General features: G+C 49.0%; 1 protein-coding gene and 29 non-coding genes across 31 annotated transcripts in view; 23 read left to right on the plus strand and 7 right to left on the minus strand.

Moving 5' to 3' along the window:
* rab3ip (RAB3A interacting protein (rabin3)) overlaps nucleotides 1-19,467 on the plus strand; it is an 847,807-nt gene that overhangs the window by 146,118 nt on the left and 682,222 nt on the right. The window lies entirely within an intron of this gene.
* On the plus strand, nucleotides 3,214-3,285 carry trnae-uuc (transfer RNA glutamic acid (anticodon UUC)). Its single transcript has one exon. It is a non-coding gene; the product is annotated as a tRNA-Glu (tRNA).
* trnay-gua (transfer RNA tyrosine (anticodon GUA)) lies at nucleotides 3,374-3,460 on the plus strand. Its single transcript is given in 2 exon segments — nucleotides 3,374-3,410; nucleotides 3,425-3,460. It is a non-coding gene; the product is annotated as a tRNA-Tyr (tRNA).
* Nucleotides 3,550-3,621, minus strand: trnae-cuc (transfer RNA glutamic acid (anticodon CUC)). Its single transcript has one exon. It is a non-coding gene; the product is annotated as a tRNA-Glu (tRNA).
* Nucleotides 3,924-3,996, plus strand: trnar-acg (transfer RNA arginine (anticodon ACG)). The gene has a single exon. It is a non-coding gene; the product is annotated as a tRNA-Arg (tRNA).
* Nucleotides 5,479-5,550, plus strand: trnae-uuc (transfer RNA glutamic acid (anticodon UUC)). The gene has a single exon. It is a non-coding gene; the product is annotated as a tRNA-Glu (tRNA).
* Nucleotides 5,639-5,725, plus strand: trnay-gua (transfer RNA tyrosine (anticodon GUA)). Its single transcript is given in 2 exon segments — nucleotides 5,639-5,675; nucleotides 5,690-5,725. It is a non-coding gene; the product is annotated as a tRNA-Tyr (tRNA).
* trnae-cuc (transfer RNA glutamic acid (anticodon CUC)) lies at nucleotides 5,815-5,886 on the minus strand. The gene has a single exon. It is a non-coding gene; the product is annotated as a tRNA-Glu (tRNA).
* On the plus strand, nucleotides 6,189-6,261 carry trnah-aug (transfer RNA histidin (anticodon AUG)). Its single transcript has one exon. It is a non-coding gene; the product is annotated as a tRNA-His (tRNA).
* trnae-uuc (transfer RNA glutamic acid (anticodon UUC)) lies at nucleotides 7,744-7,815 on the plus strand. Its single transcript has one exon. It is a non-coding gene; the product is annotated as a tRNA-Glu (tRNA).
* trnay-gua (transfer RNA tyrosine (anticodon GUA)) lies at nucleotides 7,904-7,990 on the plus strand. Its single transcript is given in 2 exon segments — nucleotides 7,904-7,940; nucleotides 7,955-7,990. It is a non-coding gene; the product is annotated as a tRNA-Tyr (tRNA).
* trnae-cuc (transfer RNA glutamic acid (anticodon CUC)) lies at nucleotides 8,080-8,151 on the minus strand. Its single transcript has one exon. It is a non-coding gene; the product is annotated as a tRNA-Glu (tRNA).
* On the plus strand, nucleotides 8,454-8,526 carry trnar-acg (transfer RNA arginine (anticodon ACG)). The gene has a single exon. It is a non-coding gene; the product is annotated as a tRNA-Arg (tRNA).
* On the plus strand, nucleotides 10,009-10,080 carry trnae-uuc (transfer RNA glutamic acid (anticodon UUC)). The gene has a single exon. It is a non-coding gene; the product is annotated as a tRNA-Glu (tRNA).
* On the plus strand, nucleotides 10,169-10,255 carry trnay-gua (transfer RNA tyrosine (anticodon GUA)). Its single transcript is given in 2 exon segments — nucleotides 10,169-10,205; nucleotides 10,220-10,255. It is a non-coding gene; the product is annotated as a tRNA-Tyr (tRNA).
* Nucleotides 10,345-10,416, minus strand: trnae-cuc (transfer RNA glutamic acid (anticodon CUC)). The gene has a single exon. It is a non-coding gene; the product is annotated as a tRNA-Glu (tRNA).
* On the plus strand, nucleotides 10,898-10,969 carry trnae-uuc (transfer RNA glutamic acid (anticodon UUC)). The gene has a single exon. It is a non-coding gene; the product is annotated as a tRNA-Glu (tRNA).
* trnay-gua (transfer RNA tyrosine (anticodon GUA)) lies at nucleotides 11,058-11,144 on the plus strand. Its single transcript is given in 2 exon segments — nucleotides 11,058-11,094; nucleotides 11,109-11,144. It is a non-coding gene; the product is annotated as a tRNA-Tyr (tRNA).
* trnae-cuc (transfer RNA glutamic acid (anticodon CUC)) lies at nucleotides 11,234-11,305 on the minus strand. The gene has a single exon. It is a non-coding gene; the product is annotated as a tRNA-Glu (tRNA).
* trnar-acg (transfer RNA arginine (anticodon ACG)) lies at nucleotides 11,608-11,680 on the plus strand. Its single transcript has one exon. It is a non-coding gene; the product is annotated as a tRNA-Arg (tRNA).
* trnae-uuc (transfer RNA glutamic acid (anticodon UUC)) lies at nucleotides 13,163-13,234 on the plus strand. The gene has a single exon. It is a non-coding gene; the product is annotated as a tRNA-Glu (tRNA).
* trnay-gua (transfer RNA tyrosine (anticodon GUA)) lies at nucleotides 13,323-13,409 on the plus strand. The gene is given in 2 exon segments: nucleotides 13,323-13,359; nucleotides 13,374-13,409. It is a non-coding gene; the product is annotated as a tRNA-Tyr (tRNA).
* trnae-cuc (transfer RNA glutamic acid (anticodon CUC)) lies at nucleotides 13,499-13,570 on the minus strand. Its single transcript has one exon. It is a non-coding gene; the product is annotated as a tRNA-Glu (tRNA).
* Nucleotides 13,873-13,945, plus strand: trnar-acg (transfer RNA arginine (anticodon ACG)). The gene has a single exon. It is a non-coding gene; the product is annotated as a tRNA-Arg (tRNA).
* Nucleotides 15,428-15,499, plus strand: trnae-uuc (transfer RNA glutamic acid (anticodon UUC)). The gene has a single exon. It is a non-coding gene; the product is annotated as a tRNA-Glu (tRNA).
* trnay-gua (transfer RNA tyrosine (anticodon GUA)) lies at nucleotides 15,588-15,674 on the plus strand. The gene is given in 2 exon segments: nucleotides 15,588-15,624; nucleotides 15,639-15,674. It is a non-coding gene; the product is annotated as a tRNA-Tyr (tRNA).
* trnae-cuc (transfer RNA glutamic acid (anticodon CUC)) lies at nucleotides 15,764-15,835 on the minus strand. Its single transcript has one exon. It is a non-coding gene; the product is annotated as a tRNA-Glu (tRNA).
* trnar-acg (transfer RNA arginine (anticodon ACG)) lies at nucleotides 16,138-16,210 on the plus strand. Its single transcript has one exon. It is a non-coding gene; the product is annotated as a tRNA-Arg (tRNA).
* On the plus strand, nucleotides 17,692-17,763 carry trnae-uuc (transfer RNA glutamic acid (anticodon UUC)). The gene has a single exon. It is a non-coding gene; the product is annotated as a tRNA-Glu (tRNA).
* Nucleotides 17,852-17,938, plus strand: trnay-gua (transfer RNA tyrosine (anticodon GUA)). Its single transcript is given in 2 exon segments — nucleotides 17,852-17,888; nucleotides 17,903-17,938. It is a non-coding gene; the product is annotated as a tRNA-Tyr (tRNA).

The raw sequence follows: 19,467 nt of genomic DNA on the forward strand, positions 1-19,467 counted from the left end.
GGTTCCATCCCAAAGAGGGAAGAAATCACTTTCGCGAACGCTCACGCTCAATCTGCCCAGTTGGTGGAATGAACTCCCTAACTGCATCAGAACAGCAGAGTCACTCGCTATTTTCAAGAAACGACTAAAAACTCAACTATTTAGTCTCCACTTCACTTCCTAAATCTGCAATTGCCTCTCTGAATATCACACTAACTGTACCCCAAAAAACAAAAACAAAAAAAAAACTAATACTTCCCTTCTTAGACTTTACAGACCTGAAACTTGCCTATAGCACTTATTCATTGTTGCTCTTAGTTGTGTAAATTGCTTTCTTGTCCTCATTTGTAAATCGCTTTGGATAAAAGCGTCTGCTAAATGACTAAATGTAAATGTAGTATTACCACAACAGAGTAATTAAAGTACTTAATGACAATATGTGTGTTCAGGGGCCGTGTGGAACAGCTTCTTCTCAAAATGAAGAGGATGGCAGGGAAAATGTCCTCCACAATCTCATCAACAATGTGGAAGACAACAGACACTAGTTCACTTTATTTTAGTTGCCATAAAAAAATGTGATTGATAATGAGATTTATTTGAAGAGTGAATAGTACAGTAGGCTATAATACCTTATCAAGTGTTTCTATTAGTCACATTTCTGCTTGCTTTAGTTTATATTTTTGTCTAAATGCTTTTTATTTGAAATATCTCATCATATAACATACAGCCAACAATGTTATGGTTTATTAGATTAAAAATTATAAGTCTATTTTAGTATTTTGGTTATTGTTAATAAATAGTGTACTAATGTAATTCACATCAAAAAGCTTGAAAGGAAGAGGGAACACAAGACACAAATTGTGAGTTTGCATATAATCTCACTGAGAGAGCAGTGTACTGAGGGCATGCAAGAAAATTTGTGCGTGAGCGGTGCATATTTGTGAGATTGTGAGAATTTGTGTGTAAGCAGCGTATGTGAGAGCTCGCAAGCAGTTTTGTCCACAAACAGGAAATCGATGCACAAACATTATACTGAGAAAGCTGTTCATCATGCTCACTTTGTGCAGGACGATTTTGTGTTGTAAACCACTTGAATGTAAAGTAAATACAATAATGGCAACAATAAGAAAAGAAACAAAATCTGCATTTTGTCATGGCATTGGAGTTTACATATCGGCCTGTTGTGTCTAATATGAATAAAGCCAAGCCATTCACAGATATTGCCAGATAATCACTTTACCTCTACCATACTTTTAACAGATCATTTGTAATTCTCGCTGTCATCCTTTCTTGCATTGTCTTGAGCCATCACATTGCCAAATATATACTATATTGTTAGTAGCCTGGAGAGGTCAGAGTCATTCTGCTACATCAAATCACTTTCTACTGGATGTAAAATGCTCATTATAGAACATTATAGAATTTTACAATGTTAAGTTCTAATTCTGTAGTTATTTTGATGAAAGTAACTAAAAAGTAATAAAAGAGTAATGTAACATATTAGAATTCTGAGACAGTAATATTGTAAGGTAAGGGATTACATTTAAATAACAGAAATAAGTAATCTGTAATGTATTACAGTTTCGAAGTAACTTGCACAACACTGTTCACTAAAGCTCTACATTTAAAGTTTCATTTATAAATTAGACCACACCATATAAAAACATAAACACTTGTTTGAGGATATGGAACACATTTTGTGTTTGGACTTTCCCCGATGCGTTTAAAGCGGCGTTGCGGAAGACTGGGTCGCTCTGGGCTTTTTGCCTTGCTGTCAGTCAGTGCACTGCGGTCGCCGTTTGCCCCTGCCGGAGTTGTTCGGTTCTACTCTGGAGTGAATCGAGTTTCTGGGGCCGCCAGCACAGAGCCCGTGGGGTGCTCCCCTGGCTTCAAAGGCTGCCCCAACTGCTCTCATGTCTTGGTCCTGTACATCCCTCGGGACTTCCAGAATAAAGCAGTACAGCCAGACTCCTTTGAAGACGCCAGTGACAGCTTGTAGACCAAAACGTTTGCTGTGAGGCTAAGGCGTTCTACTGCAGCACAGATACACGTACGTAAAAGCAGACAAGATTCAAAAACAAAGTGCCAACCCCAAACAAGGTTCCAGTCAAAATGACCATCTCAGACAAGTGTGAGCAATGCTTCAGTCTCTGTTATATGTCTGCAAATATGCCACACAGTGCAGATGCTCATACTACTGAAAAGGAAGTTACCTGACTGAGAAAGGTATAAATAGAAATCGGAGCCTGCTCCAAATGGCCTGGTCAGCTCCAAGTGTGTGAAACTTAAGCGCCAAGTGGGCTGTACAAACCTCCTGGAGTTTCATTCATTTAACGTCTCCTACAAGACACTGCGTCCAGCCTATTATGTTTGAATGTCAAACCTACCCCAATCCTAAACCCAAGCTCAAAGTTTCCTGCTGCGTTTTATGGACCTCCAAACTTACCCCCAACTCTAAACCCAACCTCACAGTAACAAACCTCCATGTGGTTTTCATTTATTCAATGTCTTGTACATGGCACAGAATACAACCTATTGCATTTTACTAATATCACACCTACCCCAGCCCCAGGGCCAACCTCACAGTAATCTGCTGTTTTGTATTCAATTTTACACCTAGCCCAACCCTAAACACAACCTCAGAGTAACCAGTTTCTATTTTCTTTATTTTTATGACTGTCTACTACAGCTACATCAATCGCAAACCCAGCCTACTTGTGGCATAAGTGCTTACCACTTAGAGATCAGCCAGCCAACTTGCAGTGTAATCTCCTCCACTTGTAGATCTCTGAGCTGCAGCAACACCTAAGTGCTCTGACACAAAGACATAAAAGAAACCATTGCTTTTAACCTCCTCTTGGAGAGGAGAGAGTCTCCGACCCTGGATCTCAGGTCTTCTGTGGAGGGACTGTCAGGAATCCTGTGAGAGCATCCCATCCACACAACCTCTCGCCATAAAAACAAAGCAGAACGTGTGGTGAAGGAACTCCGGGTTGACAAAGCCTTGTCCTTGCTTCAAGCAGTTTGCTAACAAGGTGCTGAACAGAGCGCCGGTGGCACAAAGGATAACGCTTGTGACGATGGATCAGAAGATTGTAGGTTACGGAAACTAAGAAACTGTGCATGAGAACGTGCGTGAGTGTATGAGTGGCACTTGAGCAAGCGGAGCAGGGAAGTGCGGGCGGTCAGAAAGAACTGGAGTTTGTGCCAAGACTGGGTCTCAAAAGTGGCAGTTCCCATATGGTCTAGCGGTCAGGATTCCTGGTTTTCACCCAGGCGGCCCGGGTTCGACTCCCGGTATGGGAAGGCTTGAGTGCTTTTGCTTCTGTCCTTTTCGGCCAGCAGTCGGACTGCAGCGACCTTGTAGGGTGTTGTTGTGTAAGTGCCTCGTAAGCCTTCGATAGCTCAGTTGGTAGAGCGGAGGACTGTAGGTGGGATGTTGGCAATCCTTAGGTCGCTGGTTCGACTCCGGCTCGAAGGAGGCCTTTTGCGCTCAGCCCTGCTTTCTTGCCTTTGCCAAGTCATGCTAGGCGCTACAGCTCGAGGTTTACCATGGAGGTGAAAAGAAAGTTCCCTGACCGGGAATCGAACCAGGGCCGCGGCGGTGAAAGCGCCGAATCCTAACCACTAGACCACCAGGGAGGGGCTGGCAAGAGCTTGCCCTCAAGCCTCGCTGTGGGCCTCCAGCCAGGTGTGCTGCAGCTGCCTGCTCTGACAAAAATAGCTCTAACGCTTGTAACCTCCTCCTGGAGAGGAGAAAGTCTCAGAGCCTGGATCACAGTTCTTCTAGGGAGGGACTGTCACATGCTCTGTGTAAGAGCATCCTATCGGCACCACAACTTGTCATGATAACAAAGCACAGCATGCGTCGAAGGAACTCCATCTTGACCGAACCGTGTCCTCCTATCGGAGCAGGGTGCTCTTGAGCAGTGCAGAGAGAGACTGGGCCAGTGGCGCAATGGATAACGCGTCTGACTACGGATCAGAAGATTCTAGGTTCGACTCCTGGCTGGCTCGCTCTGGACTTTTTGCCTTGCTGTCAGTCAGTGCACTGCGGTCGTCGTTTGCCCCTGCCGGAGTTGTTCGGTTCTACTCTGGAGTGAATCGAGTTTCTGGGGCCGCCAGCACAGAGCCCGTGGGGTGCTCCCCTGGTTTCAAAGGCTGCCCCAACTGCTCTCATGTCTTGGTCCTGTACATCCCTCGGGACTTCCAGAATAAAGCAGTACAGCCAGTCTCCTTTGAAGACGCCAGTGACAGCTTGTAGACCAAAATGTTTGCTGTGAGGCTAAGGCGTTCTACTGCAGCACAGATACACGTACGTAAAAGCAGACAAGATTCAAAAACAAAGTGCCAACCCCAAACAATGTTCCAGTCAAAATGACCATCTCAGACAAGTGTGAGCAATGCTTCAGTCTCTGTTATATGTCTGCAAATATGCCACACAGTGCAGATGCTCATACTACTGAAAAGGAAGTTACCTGACTGAGAAAGGTATAAATAGAAATCGGAGCCTGCTCCAAATGGCCTGGTCAGCTCCAAGTGTGTGAAACTTAAGCGCCAAGTGGGCTGTACAAACCTCCTGGAGTTTCATTCATTTAACGTCTCCTACAAGACACTGCGTCCAGCCTATTATGTTTGAATGTCAAACCTACCCCAATCCTAAACCCAAGCTCAAAGTTTCCTGCTGCGTTTTATGGACCTCCAAACTTACCCCCAACTCTAAACCCAACCTCACAGTAACAAACCTCCATGTGGTTTTCATTTATTCAATGTCCTGTACATGGCACAGAATACAACCTATTGCATTTTACTAATATCACACCTACCCCAGCCCCAGGGCCAACCTCACAGTAATCTGCTGTTTTGTATTCAATTTTACACCTAGCCCAACCCTAAACACAACCTCAGAGTAACCAGTTTCTATTTTCTTTATTTTTATGACTGTCTACTACAGCTACATCAATCGCAAACCCAGCCTACTTGTGGCATAAGTGCTTACCACTTAGAGGTCAGCCAGCCAACTTGCAGTGTAATCTCCTCCACTTGTAGATCTCTGAGCTGCAGCAACACCTAAGTGCTCTGACACAAAGACATAAAAGAAACCATTGCTTTTAACCTCCTCTTGGAGAGGAGAGAGTCTCCGACCCTGGATCTCAGGTCTTCTGTGGAGGGACTGTCAGGAATCCTGTGAGAGCATCCCATCCACACAACCTCTCGCCATAAAAACAAAGCAGAACGTGTGGTGAAGGAACTCCGGGTTGACAAAGCCTTGTCCTTGCTTCAAGCAGTTTGCTAACAAGGTGCTGAACAGAGCGCCGGTGGCACAAAGGATAACGCTTGTGACGATGGATCAGAAGATTGTAGGTTACGGAAACTAAGAAACTGTGCATGAGAACGTGCGTGAGTGTATGAGTGGCACTTGAGCAAGCGGAGCAGGGAAGTGCGGGCGGTCAGAAAGAACTGGAGTTTGTGCCAAGACTGGGTCTCAAAAGTGGCAGTTCCCATATGGTCTAGCGGTCAGGATTCCTGGTTTTCACCCAGGCGGCCCGGGTTCGACTCCCGGTATGGGAAGGCTTGAGTGCTTTTGCTTCTGTCCTTTTCGGCCAGCAGTCGGACTGCAGCGACCTTGTAGGGTGTTGTTGTGTGAGTGCCTCGTATGCCTTCCATAGCTCAGTTGGTAGAGCGGAGGACTGTAGGTGGGATGTTGGCAATCCTTAGGTCGCTGGTTTGACTCCGGCTCGAAGGAGGCCTTTTGCGCTCAGCCCTGCTTTCTTGCCTTTGCCAAGTCATGCTAGGCGCTACAGCTCGAGGTTTACCATGGAGGTGAAAAGAAAGTTCCCTGACCGGGAATCGAACCCGGGCCGCGGCGGTGAGAGCGCCGAATCCTAACCACTAGACCACCAGGGAAGGGCTGGCAAGCGCTTGCCCTCAAGCCTCGCTGTGGGCCTCCAGCCAGGTGTGCTGCAGCTGCCTGCTCTGACAAAAATAGCTCTAACGCTTGTAACCTCCTCCTGGAGAGGAGAAAGTCTCAGAGCCTGGATCACAGTTCTTCTAGGGAGGGACTGTCACATGCTCTGTGTAAGAGCATCCTATCGGCACCACAACTTGTCATGATAACAAAGCACAGCATGCGTCGAAGGAACTCCATCTTGACCGAACCGTGTCCTCCTATCGGAGCAGGGTGCTCTTGAGCAGTGCAGAGAGAGACTGGGCCAGTGGCGCAATGGATAACGCGTCTGACTATGGATCAGAAGATTCTAGGTTCGACTCCTGGCTGGCTCGCTCTGGACTTTTTGCCTTGCTGTCAGTCAGTGCACTGCGGTCGCCGTTTGCCCCTGCCGGAGTTGTTCGGTTCTACTCTGGAGTGAATCGAGTTTCTGGGGCCGCCAGCACAGAGCCCGTGGGGTGCTCCCCTGGTTTCAAAGGCTGCCCCAACTGCTCTCATGTCTTGGTCCTGTACATCCCTCGGGACTTCCAGAATAAAGCAGTACAGCCAGTCTCCTTTGAAGACGCCAGTGACAGCTTGTAGACCAAAATGTTTGCTGTGAGGCTAAGGCGTTCTAGTGCAGCACAGATACACGTACGTAAAAGCAGACAAGATTCAAAAACAAAGTGCCAACCCCAAACAAGGTTCCAGTCAAAATGACCATCTCAGACAAGTGTGAGCAATGCTTCAGTCTCTGTTATATGTCTGCAAATATGCCACACAGTGCAGATGCTCATACTACTGAAAAGGAAGTTACCTGACTGAGAAAGGTATAAATAGAAATCGGAGCCTGCTCCAAATGGCCTGGTCAGCTCCAAGTGTGTGAAACTTAAGCGCCAAGTGGGCTGTACAAACCTCCTGGAGTTTCATTCATTTAACGTCTCCTACAAGACACTGCGTCCAGCCTATTATGTTTGAATGTCAAACCTACCCCAATCCTAAACCCAAGCTCAAAGTTTCCTGCTGCGTTTTATGGACCTCCAAACTTACCCCCAACTCTAAACCCAACCTCACAGTAACAAACCTCCATGTGGTTTTCATTTATTCAATGTCCTGTACATGGCACAGAATACAACCTATTGCATTTTACTAATATCACACCTACCCCAGCCCCAGGGCCAACCTCACAGTAATCTGCTGTTTTGTATTCAATTTTACACCTAGCCCAACCCTAAACACAACCTCAGAGTAACCAGTTTCTATTTTCTTTATTTTTATGACTGTCTACTACAGCTACATCAATCGCAAACCCAGCCTACTTGTGGCATAAGTGCTTACCACTTAGAGGTCAGCCAGCCAACTTGCAGTGTAATCTCCTCCACTTGTAGATTTCTGAGCTGCAGGAACACCTAAGTGCTCTGACACAAAGACATAAAAGAAACCATTGCTTTTAACCTCCTCTTGGAGAGGAGAGAGTCTCCGACCCTGGATCTCAGGTCTTCTGTGGAGGGACTGTCAGGAATCCTGTGAGAGCATCCCATCCACACAACCTCTCGCCATAAAAACAAAGCAGAACGTGTGGTGAAGGAACTCCGGGTTGACAAAGCCTTGTCCTTGCTTCAAGCAGTTTGCTAACAAGGTGCTGAACAGAGCGCCGGTGGCACAAAGGATAACGCTTGTGACGATGGATCAGAAGATTGTAGGTTACGGAAACTAAGAAACTGTGCATGAGAACGTGCGTGAGTGTATGAGTGGCACTTGAGCAAGCGGAGCAGGGAAGTGCGGGTGGTCAGAAAGAACTGGAGTTTGTGCCAAGACTGGGTCTCAATAGTGGCAGTTCCCATATGGTCTAGCGGTCAGGATTCCTGGTTTTCACCCAGGCGGCCCGGGTTCGACTCCCGGTATGGGAAGGCTTGAGTGCTTTTGCTTCTGTCCTTTTCGGCCAGCAGTCGGACTGCAGCGACCTTGTAGGGTGTTGTTGTGTAAGTGCCTCGTAAGCCTTCGATAGCTCAGTTGGTAGAGCGGAGGACTGTAGGTGGGATGTTGGCAATCCTTAGGTCGCTGGTTCGACTCCGGCTCGAAGGAGGCCTTTTGCGCTCAGCCCTGCTTTCTTGCCTTTGCCAATTCATGCTAGGCGCTACAGCTCGAGGTTTACCATGGAGGTGAAAAGAAAGTTCCCTGACCGGGAATCGAACCCGGGCCGCGGCGGTGAGAGCGCCGAATCCTAACCACTAGACCACCAGGGAGGGGCTGGCAAGAGCTTGCCCTCAAGCCTCGCTGTGGGCCTCCAGCCAGGTGTGCTGCAGCTGCCTGCTCTGACAAAAATAGCTCTAACGCTTGTAACCTCCTCCTGGAGAGGAGAAAGTCTCAGAGCCTGGATCACAGTTCTTCTAGGGAGGGACTGTCACATGCTCTGTGTAAGAGCATCCTATCGGCACCACAACTTGTCATGATAACAAAGCACAGCATGCGTCGAAGGAACTCCATCTTGACCGAACCGTGTCCTCCTATCGGAGCAGGGTGCTCTTGAGCAGTGCAGAGAGAGACTGGGCCAGTGGCGCAATGGATAACGCGTCTGACTACGGATCAGAAGATTCTAGGTTCGACTCCTGGCTGGCTCGCTCTGGACTTTTTGCCTTGCTGTCAGTCAGTGCACTGCGGTCGCCGTTTGCCCCTGCCGGAGTTGTTCGGTTCTACTCTGGAGTGAATCGAGTTTCTGGGGCCGCCAGCAAGGAGCCCGTGGGGTGCTCCCCTGGTTTCAAAGGCTGCCCCAACTGCTCTCATGTCTTGGTCCTGTACATCCTTCGGGACTTCCAGAATAAAGCAGTACAGCCAGTCTCCTTTGAAGACGCCAGTGACAGCTTGTAGACCAAAATGTTTGCTGTGAGGCTAAGGTGTTCTACTGCAGCACAGATACACGTACGTAAAAGCAGACAAGATTCAAAAACAAAGTGCCAACCCCAAACAAGGTTCCAGTCAAAATGACCATCTCAGACAAGTGTGAGCAATGCTTCAGTCTCTGTTATATGTCTGCAAATATGCCACACAGTGCAGATGCTCATACTACTGAAAAGGAAGTTACCTGACTGAGAAAGGTATAAATAGAAATCGGAGCCTGCTCCAAATGGCCTGGTCAGCTCCAAGTGTGTGAAACTTAAGCGCCAAGTGGGCTGTACAAACCTCCTGGAGTTTCATTCATTTAACGTCTCCTACAAGACACTGCGTCCAGCCTATTATGTTTGAATGTCAAACCTACCCCAATCCTAAACCCAAGCTCAAAGTTTCCTGCTGCGTTTTATGGACCTCCAAACTTACCCCCAACTCTAAACCCAACCTCACAGTAACAAACCTCCATGTGGTTTTCATTTATTCAATGTCCTGTACATGGCACAGAATACAACCTATTGCATTTTACTAATATCACACCTACCCCAGCCCCAGGGCCAACCTCACAGTAATCTGCTGTTTTGTATTCAATTTTACACCTAGCCCAACCCTAAACACAACCTCAGAGTAACCAGTTTCTATTTTCTTTATTTTTATGACTGTCTACTACAGCTACATCAATCGCAAACCCAGCCTACTTGTGGCATAAGTGCTTACCACTTAGAGATCAGCCAGCCAACTTGCAGTGTAATCTCCTCCACTTGTAGATCTCTGAGCTGCAGCAACACCTAAGTGCTCTGACACAAAGACATAAAAGAAACCATTGCTTTTAACCTCCTCTTGGAGAGGAGAGAGTCTCCGACCCTGGATCTCAGGTCTTCTGTGGAGGGACTGTCAGGAATCCTGTGAGAGCATCCCATCCACACAACCTCTCGCCATAAAAACAAAGCAGAACGTGTGGTGAAGGAACTCCGGGTTGACAAAGCCTTGTCCTTGCTTCAAGCAGTTTGCTAACAAGGTGCTGAACAGAGCGCCGGTGGCACAAAGGATAACGCTTGTGACGATGGATCAGAAGATTGTAGGTTACGGAAACTAAGAAACTGTGCATGAGAACGTGCGTGAGTGTATGAGTGGCACTTGAGCAAGCGGAGCAGGGAAGTGCGGGCGGTCAGAAAGAACTGGAGTTCGTGCCAAGACTGGGTCTCAAAAGTGGCTGTTCCCATATGGTCTAGCGGTCAGGATTCCTTGTTTTCACCCAGGCGGCCCGGGTTCGACTCCCGGTATGGGAAGGCTTGAGTGCTTTTGCTTCTGTCCTTTTCGGCCAGCAGTCGGACTGCAGCGACCTTGTAGGGTGTTGTTGTGTAAGTGCCTCGTAAGCCTTCGATAGCTCAGTTGGTAGAGCGGAGGACTGTAGGTGGGATGTTGGCAATCCTTAGGTTGCTGGTTCGACTCCGGCTCGAAGGAGGCCTTTTGCGCTCAGCCCTGCTTTCTTGCCTTTGCCAAGTCATGCTAGGCGCTACAGCTCGAGGTTTACCATGGAGGTGAAAAGAAAGTTCCCTGACCGGGAATCGAACCCGGGCCGCGGCAGCGAGAGCGCCGAATCCTAACCACTAGACCACCAGGGAAGGGCTGGCAAGAGCTTGCCCTCAAGCCTGGCTGTGGGCCTCCAGCCAGGTGTGCTGCAGCTGCCTGCTCTGACAAAAATAGCTCTAACGCTTGTAACCTCCTCCTGGAGAGGAGAAAGTCTCAGAGCCTGGATCTCAGGTCTTCTGTGGAGGGACTGTCAGGAATCCTGTGAGAGCATCCCATCCACACAACCTCTCGCCATAAAAACAAAGCAGAACGTGTGGTGAAGGAACTCCGGGTTGACAAAGCCTTGTCCTTGCTTCAAGCAGTTTGCTAACAAGGTGCTGAACAGAGCGCCGGTGGCACAAAGGATAACGCTTGTGACGATGGATCAGAAGATTGTAGGTTACGGAAACTAAGAAACTGTGCATGAGAACGTGCGTGAGTGTATGAGTGGCACTTGAGCAAGCGGAGCAGGGAAGTGCGGGTGGTCAGAAAGAACTGGAGTTTGTGCCAAGACTGGGTCTCAATAGTGGCAGTTCCCATATGGTCTAGCGGTCAGGATTCCTGGTTTTCACCCAGGCGGCCCGGGTTCGACTCCCGGTATGGGAAGGCTTGAGTGCTTTTGCTTCTGTCCTTTTCGGCCAGCAGTCGGACTGCAGCGACCTTGTAGGGTGTTGTTGTGTAAGTGCCTCGTAAGCCTTCGATAGCTCAGTTGGTAGAGCGGAGGACTGTAGGTGGGATGTTGGCAATCCTTAGGTCGCTGGTTCGACTCCGGCTCGAAGGAGGCCTTTTGCGCTCAGCCCTGCTTTCTTGCCTTTGCCAATTCATGCTAGGCGCTACAGCTCGAGGTTTACCATGGAGGTGAAAAGAAAGTTCCCTGACCGGGAATCGAACCCGGGCCGCGGCGGTGAGAGCGCCGAATCCTAACCACTAGACCACCAGGGAGGGGCTGGCAAGAGCTTGCCCTCAAGCCTCGCTGTGGGCCTCCAGCCAGGTGTGCTGCAGCTGCCTGCTCTGACAAAAATAGCTCTAACGCTTGTAACCTCCTCCTGGAGAGGAGAAAGTCTCAGAGCCTGGATCACAGTTCTTCTAGGGAGGGACTGTCACATGCTCTGTGTAAGAGCATCCTATCGGCACCACAACTTGTCATGATAACAAAGCACAGCATGCGTCGAAGGAACTCCATCTTGACCGAACCGTGTCCTCCTATCGGAGCAGGGTGCTCTTGAGCAGTGCAGAGAGAGACTGGGCCAGTGGCGCAATGGATAACGCGTCTGACTACGGATCAGAAGATTCTAGGTTCGACTCCTGGCTGGCTCGCTCTGGACTTTTTGCCTTGCTGTCAGTCAGTGCACTGCGGTCGCCGTTTGCCCCTGCCGGAGTTGTTCGGTTCTACTCTGGAGTGAATCGAGTTTCTGGGGCCGCCAGCAAGGAGCCCGTGGGGTGCTCCCCTGGTTTCAAAGGCTGCCCCAACTGCTCTCATGTCTTGGTCCTGTACATCCTTCGGGACTTCCAGAATAAAGCAGTACAGCCAGTCTCCTTTGAAGACGCCAGTGACAGCTTGTAGACCAAAATGTTTGCTGTGAGGCTAAGGCGTTCTACTGCAGCACAGATACACGTACGTAAAAGCAGACAAGATTCAAAAACAAAGTGCCAACCCCAAACAAGGTTCCAGTCAAAATGACCATCTCAGACAAGTGTGAGCAATGCTTCAGTCTCTGTTATATGTCTGCAAATATGCCACACAGTGCAGATGCTCATACTACTGAAAAGGAAGTTACCTGACTGAGAAAGGTATAAATAGAAATCGGAGCCTGCTCCAAATGGCCTGGTCAGCTCCAAGTGTGTGAAACTTAAGCGCCAAGTGGGCTGTACAAACCTCCTGGAGTTTCATTCATTTAACGTCTCCTACAAGACACTGCGTCCAGCCTATTATGTTTGAATGTCAAACCTACCCCAATCCTAAACCCAAGCTCAAAGTTTCCTGCTGCGTTTTATGGACCTCCAAACTTACCCCCAACTCTAAACCCAACCTCACAGTAACAAACCTCCATGTGGTTTTCATTTATTCAATGTCCTGTACATGGCACAGAATACAACCTATTGCATTTTACTAATATCACACCTACCCCAGCCCCAGGGCCAACCTCACAGTAATCTGCTGTTTTGTATTCAATTTTACACCTAGCCCAACCCTAAACACAACCTCAGAGTAACCAGTTTCTATTTTCTTTATTTTTATGACTGTCTACTACAGCTACATCAATCGCAAACCCAGCCTACTTGTGGCATAAGTGCTTACCACTTAGAGATCAGCCAGCCAACTTGCAGTGTAATCTCCTCCACTTGTAGATCTCTGAGCTGCAGCAACACCTAAGTGCTCTGACACAAAGACATAAAAGAAACCATTGCTTTTAACCTCCTCTTGGAGAGGAGAGAGTCTCCGACCCTGGATCTCAGGTCTTCTGTGGAGGGACTGTCAGGAATCCTGTGAGAGCATCCCATCCACACAACCTCTCGCCATAAAAACAAAGCAGAACGTGTGGTGAAGGAACTCCGGGTTGACAAAGCCTTGTCCTTGCTTCAAGCAGTTTGCTAACAAGGTGCTGAACAGAGCGCCGGTGGCACAAAGGATAACGCTTGTGACGATGGATCAGAAGATTGTAGGTTACGGAAACTAAGAAACTGTGCATGAGAACGTGCGTGAGTGTATGAGTGGCACTTGAGCAAGCGGAGCAGGGAAGTGCGGGTGGTCAGAAAGAACTGGAGTTTGTGCCAAGACTGGGTCTCAATAGTGGCAGTTCCCATATGGTCTAGCGGTCAGGATTCCTGGTTTTCACCCAGGCGGCCCGGGTTCGACTCCCGGTATGGGAAGGCTTGAGTGCTTTTGCTTCTGTCCTTTTCGGCCAGCAGTCGGACTGCAGCGACCTTGTAGGGTGTTGTTGTGTAAGTGCCTCGTAAGCCTTCGATAGCTCAGTTGGTAGAGCGGAGGACTGTAGGTGGGATGTTGGCAATCCTTAGGTCGCTGGTTCGACTCCGGCTCGAAGGAGGCCTTTTGCGCTCAGCCCTGCTTTCTTGCCTTTGCCAATTCATACTAGGCGCTACAGCTCGAGGTTTACCATGGAGGTGAAAAGAAAGTTCCCTGACCGGGAATCGAACCCGGGCCGCGGCGGTGAGAGCGCCGAATCCTAACCACTAGACCACCAGGGAGGGGCTGGCAAGAGCTTGCCCTCAAGCCTCGCTGTGGGCCTCCAGCCAGGTGTGCTGCAGCTGCCTGCTCTGACAAAAATAGCTCTAACGCTTGTAACCTCCTCCTGGAGAGGAGAAAGTCTCAGAGCCTGGATCACAGTTCTTCTAGGGAGGGACTGTCACATGCTCTGTGTAAGAGCATCCTATCGGCACCACAACTTGTCATGATAACAAAGCACAGCATGCGTCGAAGGAACTCCATCTTGACCGAACCGTGTCCTCCTATCGGAGCAGGGTGCTCTTGAGCAGTGCAGAGAGAGACTGGGCCAGTGGCGCAATGGATAACGCGTCTGACTACGGATCAGAAGATTCTAGGTTCGACTCCTGGCTGGCTCGCTCTGGACTTTTTGCCTTGCTGTCAGTCAGTGCACTGCGGTCGCCGTTTGCCCCTGCCGGAGTTGTTCGGTTCTACTCTGGAGTGAATCGAGTTTCTGGGGCCGCCAGCAAGGAGCCCGTGGGGTGCTCCCCTGGTTTCAAAGGCTGCCCCAACTGCTCTCATGTCTTGGTCCTGTACATCCTTCGGGACTTCCAGAATAAAGCAGTACAGCCAGTCTCCTTTGAAGACGCCAGTGACAGCTTGTAGACCAAAATGTTTGCTGTGAGGCTAAGGCGTTCTACTGCAGCACAGATACACGTACGTAAAAGCAGACAAGATTCAAAAACAAAGTGCCAACCCCAAACAAGGTTCCAGTCAAAATGACCATCTCAGACAAGTGTGAGCAATGCTTCAGTCTCTGTTATATGTCTGCAAATATGCCACACAGTGCAGATGCTCATACTACTGAAAAGGAAGTTACCTGACTGAGAAAGGTATAAATAGAAATCGGAGCCTGCTCCAAATGGCCTGGTCAGCTCCAAGTGTGTGAAACTTAAGCGCCAAGTGGGCTGTACAAACCTCCTGGAGTTTCATTCATTTAACGTCTCCTACAAGACACTGCGTCCAGCCTATTATGTTTGAATGTCAAACCTACCCCAATCCTAAACCCAAGCTCAAAGTTTCCTGCTGCGTTTTATGGACCTCCAAACTTACCCCCAACTCTAAACCCAACCTCACAGTAACAAACCTCCATGTGGTTTTCATTTATTCAATGTCCTGTACATGGCACAGAATACAACCTATTGCATTTTACTAATATCACACCTACCCCAGCCCCAGGGCCAACCTCACAGTAATCTGCTGTTTTGTATTCAATTTTACACCTAGCCCAACCCTAAACACAACCTCAGAGTAACCAGTTTCTATTTTCTTTATTTTTATGACTGTCTACTACAGCTACATCAATCGCAAACCCAGCCTACTTGTGGCATAAGTGCTTACCACTTAGAGATCAGCCAGCCAACTTGCAGTGTAATCTCCTCCACTTGTAGATCTCTGAGCTGCAGCAACACCTAAGTGCTCTGACACAAAGACATAAAAGAAACCATTGCTTTTAACCTCCTCTTGGAGAGGAGAGAGTCTCCGACCCTGGATCTCAGGTCTTCTGTGGAGGGACTGTCAGGAATCCTGTGAGAGCATCCCATCCACACAACCTCTCGCCATAAAAACAAAGCAGAACGTGTGGTGAAGGAACTCCGGGTTGACAAAGCCTTGTCCTTGCTTCAAGCAGTTTGCTAACAAGGTGCTGAACAGAGCGCCGGTGGCACAAAGGATAACGCTTGTGACGATGGATCAGAAGATTGTAGGTTACGGAAACTAAGAAACTGTGCATGAGAACGTGCGTGAGTGTATGAGTGGCACTTGAGCAAGCGGAGCAGGGAAGTGCGGGCGGTCAGAAAGAACTGGAGTTCGTGCCAAGACTGGGTCTCAAAAGTGGCTGTTCCCATATGGTCTAGCGGTCAGGATTCCTTGTTTTCACCCAGGCGGCCCGGGTTCGACTCCCGGTATGGGAAGGCTTGAGTGCTTTTGCTTCTGTCCTTTTCGGCCAGCAGTCGGACTGCAGCGACCTTGTAGGGTGTTGTTGTGTAAGTGCCTCGTAAGCCTTCGATAGCTCAGTTGGTAGAGCGGAGGACTGTAGGTGGGATGTTGGCAATCCTTAGGTTGCTGGTTCGACTCCGGCTCGAAGGAGGCCTTTTGCGCTCAGCCCTGCTTTCTTGCCTTTGCCAAGTCATGCTAGGCGCTACAGCTCGAGGTTTACCATGGAGGTGAAAAGAAAGTTCCCTGACCGGGAATCGAACCCGGGCCGCGGCAGCGAGAGCGCCGAATCCTAACCACTAGACCACCAGGGAAGGGCTGGCAAGAGCTTGCCCTCAAGCCTGGCTGTGGGCCTCCAGCCAGGTGTGCTGCAGCTGCCTGCTCTGACAAAAATAGCTCTAACGCTTGTAACCTCCTCCTGGAGAGGAGAAAGTCTCAGAGCCTGGATCACAGTTCTTCTAGGGAGGGACTGTCACATGCTCTGTGTAAGAGCATCCTATCGGCACCACAACTTGTCATGATAACAAAGCACAGCATGCGTCGAAGGAACTCCATCTTGACCGAACCGTGTCCTCCTATCGGAGCAGGGTGCTCTTGAGCAGTGCAGAGAGAGACTGGGCCAGTGGCGCAATGGATAACGCGTCTGACTACGGATCAGAAGATTCTAGGTTCGACTCCTGGCTGGCTCGCTCTGGACTTTTTGCCTTGCTGTCAGTCAGTGCACTGCGGTCGCCGTTTGCCCCTGCCGGAGTTGTTCGGTTCTACTCTGGAGTGAATCGAGTTTCTGGGGCCGCCAGCACAGAGCCCGTGGGGTGCTCCCCTGGTTTCAAAGGCTGCCCCAACTGCTCTCATGTCTTGGTCCTGTACATCCCTCGGGACTTCCAGAATAAAGCAGTACAGCCAGTCTCCTTTGAAGACGCCAGTGACAGCTTGTAGACCAAAATGTTTGCTGTGAGGCTAAGGCGTTCTACTGCAGCACAGATACACGTACGTAAAAGCAGACAAGATTCAAAAACAAAGTGCCAACCCCAAACAAGGTTCCAGTCAAAATGACCATCTCAGACAAGTGTGAGCAATGCTTCAGTCTCTGTTATATGTCTGCAAATATGCCACACAGTGCAGATGCTCATACTACTGAAAAGGAAGTTACCTGACTGAGAAAGGTATAAATAGAAATCGGAGCCTGCTCCAAATGGCCTGGTCAGCTCCAAGTGTGTGAAACTTAAGCGCCAAGTGGGCTGTACAAACCTCCTGGAGTTTCATTCATTTAACGTCTCCTACAAGACACTGCGTCCAGCCTATTATGTTTGAATGTCAAACCTACCCCAATCCTAAACCCAAGCTCAAAGTTTCCTGCTGCGTTTTATGGACCTCCAAACTTACCCCAACTCTAAACCCAACCTCACAGTAACAAACCTCCATGTGGTTTTCATTTATTCAATGTCTTGTACATGGCACAGAATACAACCTATTGCATTTTACTAATATTACACCTACCCCAGCCCCAGGGCCAACCTCACAGTAATCTGCTGTTTTGTATTCAATTTTACACCTAGCCCAACCCTAAACACAACCTCAGAGTAACCAGTTTCTATTTTCTTTATTTTTATGACTGTCTTCTACAGCTACATCAATCGCAAACCCAGCCTACTTGTGGCATAAGTGCTTACCACTTAGAGGTCAGCCAGCCAACTTGCAGTGTAATCTCCTCCACTTGTAGATCTCTGAGCTGCAGCAACACCTAAGTGCTCTGACACAAAGACATAAAAGAAACCATTGCTTTTAACCTCCTCTTGGAGAGGAGAGAGTCTCCGACCCTGGATCTCAGGTCTTCTGTGGAGGGACTGTCAGGAATCCTGTGAGAGCATCCCATCCACACAACCTCTCGCCATAAAAACAAAGCAGAACGTGTGGTGAAGGAACTCCGGGTTGACAAAGCCTTGTCCTTGCTTCAAGCAGTTTGCTAACAAGGTGCTAAACAGAGTGCCGGTGGCACAAAGAATAACGCTTGTGACGATGGATCAGAAGATTGTAGGTTACGGAAACTAAGAAACTGTGCATGAGAACGTGCGTGAGTGTATGAGTGGCACTTGAGCAAACGGAGCAGGGAAGTGCGGGCGGTCAGAAAGAACTGGAGTTCGTGCCAAGACTGGGTCTCAAAAGTGGCAGTTCCCATATGGTCTAGCGGTCAGGATTCCTGGTTTTCACCCAGGCGGCCCGGGTTCGACTCCCGGTATGGGAAGGCTTGAGTGCTTTTGCTTCTGTCCTTTTCGGCCAGCAGTGGGACTGCAGCGACCTTATAGGGTGTTGTTGTGTGAGTGCCTCGTAAGCCTTCGATAGCTCAGTTGGTAGAGCGGAGGACTGTAGGTGGGATGTTGGCAATCCTTAGGTCGCTGGTTCGACTCCGGCTCGAAGGAGGCCTTTTGCGCTCAGCCCTGCTTTCTTGCCTTTGCCAAGTCATGCTAGGCGCTACAGCTCGAGGTTTACCATGGAGGTGAAAAGAAAATTCCCTGACCGGGAATCGAACCCGGGCCGCGGGAACCTTCCCACCAGGGAAGGGCTGGCAAGAGCTTGCCCTCAAGCCTCGCTGTGGGCCTCCAGCCAGGTGTGCTGCAGCTGCCTGCTCTGACAAAAATAGCTCTAACGCTTGTAACCTCCTCCTGGAGAGGAGAAAGTCTCAGAGCCTGGATCACAGTTCTTCTAGGGAGGGACTGTCACATGCTCTGTGTAAGAGCATCCTATCGGCACCACAACTTGTCATGATAACAAAGCACAGCATGCGTCGAAGGAACTCCATCTTGACCGAACCGTGTCCTCCTATCGGAGCAGGGTGCTCTTGAGCAGTGCAGAGAGAGGATGGGCCAGTGGCGCAATGGATAACGCGTCTGACTACGGATCAGAAGATTCTAGGTTCGACTGCTGGCTCGCTCTGGACTTTTTGCCTTGCTGTCAGTCAGTGCACTGCGGTCGCCGTTTGCCCCTGCCGGAGTTGTTCGGTTCTACTCTGGAGTGAATTGAGTTTCTGGGGCCGCCAGCACAGAGCCCGTGGGGTGCTCCCCTGGTTTCAAAGGCTGCCCCAACTGCTCTCATGTCTTGGTCCTGTACATCCCTCGGGACTTCCAGAATAAAGCAGTACAGCCAGTCTCCTTTGAAGACGCCAGTGACAGCTTGTAGACCAAAATGTTTGCTGTGAGGCTAAGGCGTTCTACTGCAGCACAGATACACGTACGTAAAAGCAGACAAGATTCAAAAACAAAGTGCCAACCCCAAACAAGGTTCCAGTCAAAATGACCATCTCAGACAAGTGTGAGCAATGCTTCAGTCTCTGTTATATGTCTGCAAATATGCCACACAGTGCAGATGCTCATACTACTGAAAAGGAAGTTACCTGACTGAGAAAGGTATAAATAGAAATCGGAGCCTGCTCCAAATGGCCTGGTCAGCTCCAAGTGTGTGAAACTTAAGCGCCAAGTGGGCTGTACAAACCTCCTGGAGTTTCATTCATTTAACGTCTCCTACAAGACACTGCGTCCAGCCTATTATGTTTGAATGTCAAACCTACCCCAATCCTAAACCCAAGCTCAAAGTTTCCTGCTGCGTTTTATGGACCTCCAAACTTACCCCCAACTCTAAACCCAACCCCACAGTAACAAACCTCCATGTGGTTTTCATTTATTCAATGTCTTGTACATGGCACAGAATACAACCTATTGCATTTTACTAATATCACACCTACCCCAGCCCCAGGGCCAACCTCACAGTAACCTGCTGTTTTGTATTCAATTTTACACCTAGCCCAACCCTAAACACAACCTCAGAGTAACCAGTTTCTATTTTCTTTATTTTTATGACTGTCTTCTACAGCTACATCAATCGCAAACCCAGCCTACTTGTGGCATAAGTGCTTACCACTTAGAGGTCAGCCAGCCAACTTGCAGTGTAATCT

Source organism: Danio rerio, chromosome 4, assembly GCF_049306965.1.
Source record: "Danio rerio strain Tuebingen ecotype United States chromosome 4, GRCz12tu, whole genome shotgun sequence".
Taxonomy (NCBI): Eukaryota; Metazoa; Chordata; class Actinopteri; order Cypriniformes; family Danionidae; genus Danio; species Danio rerio.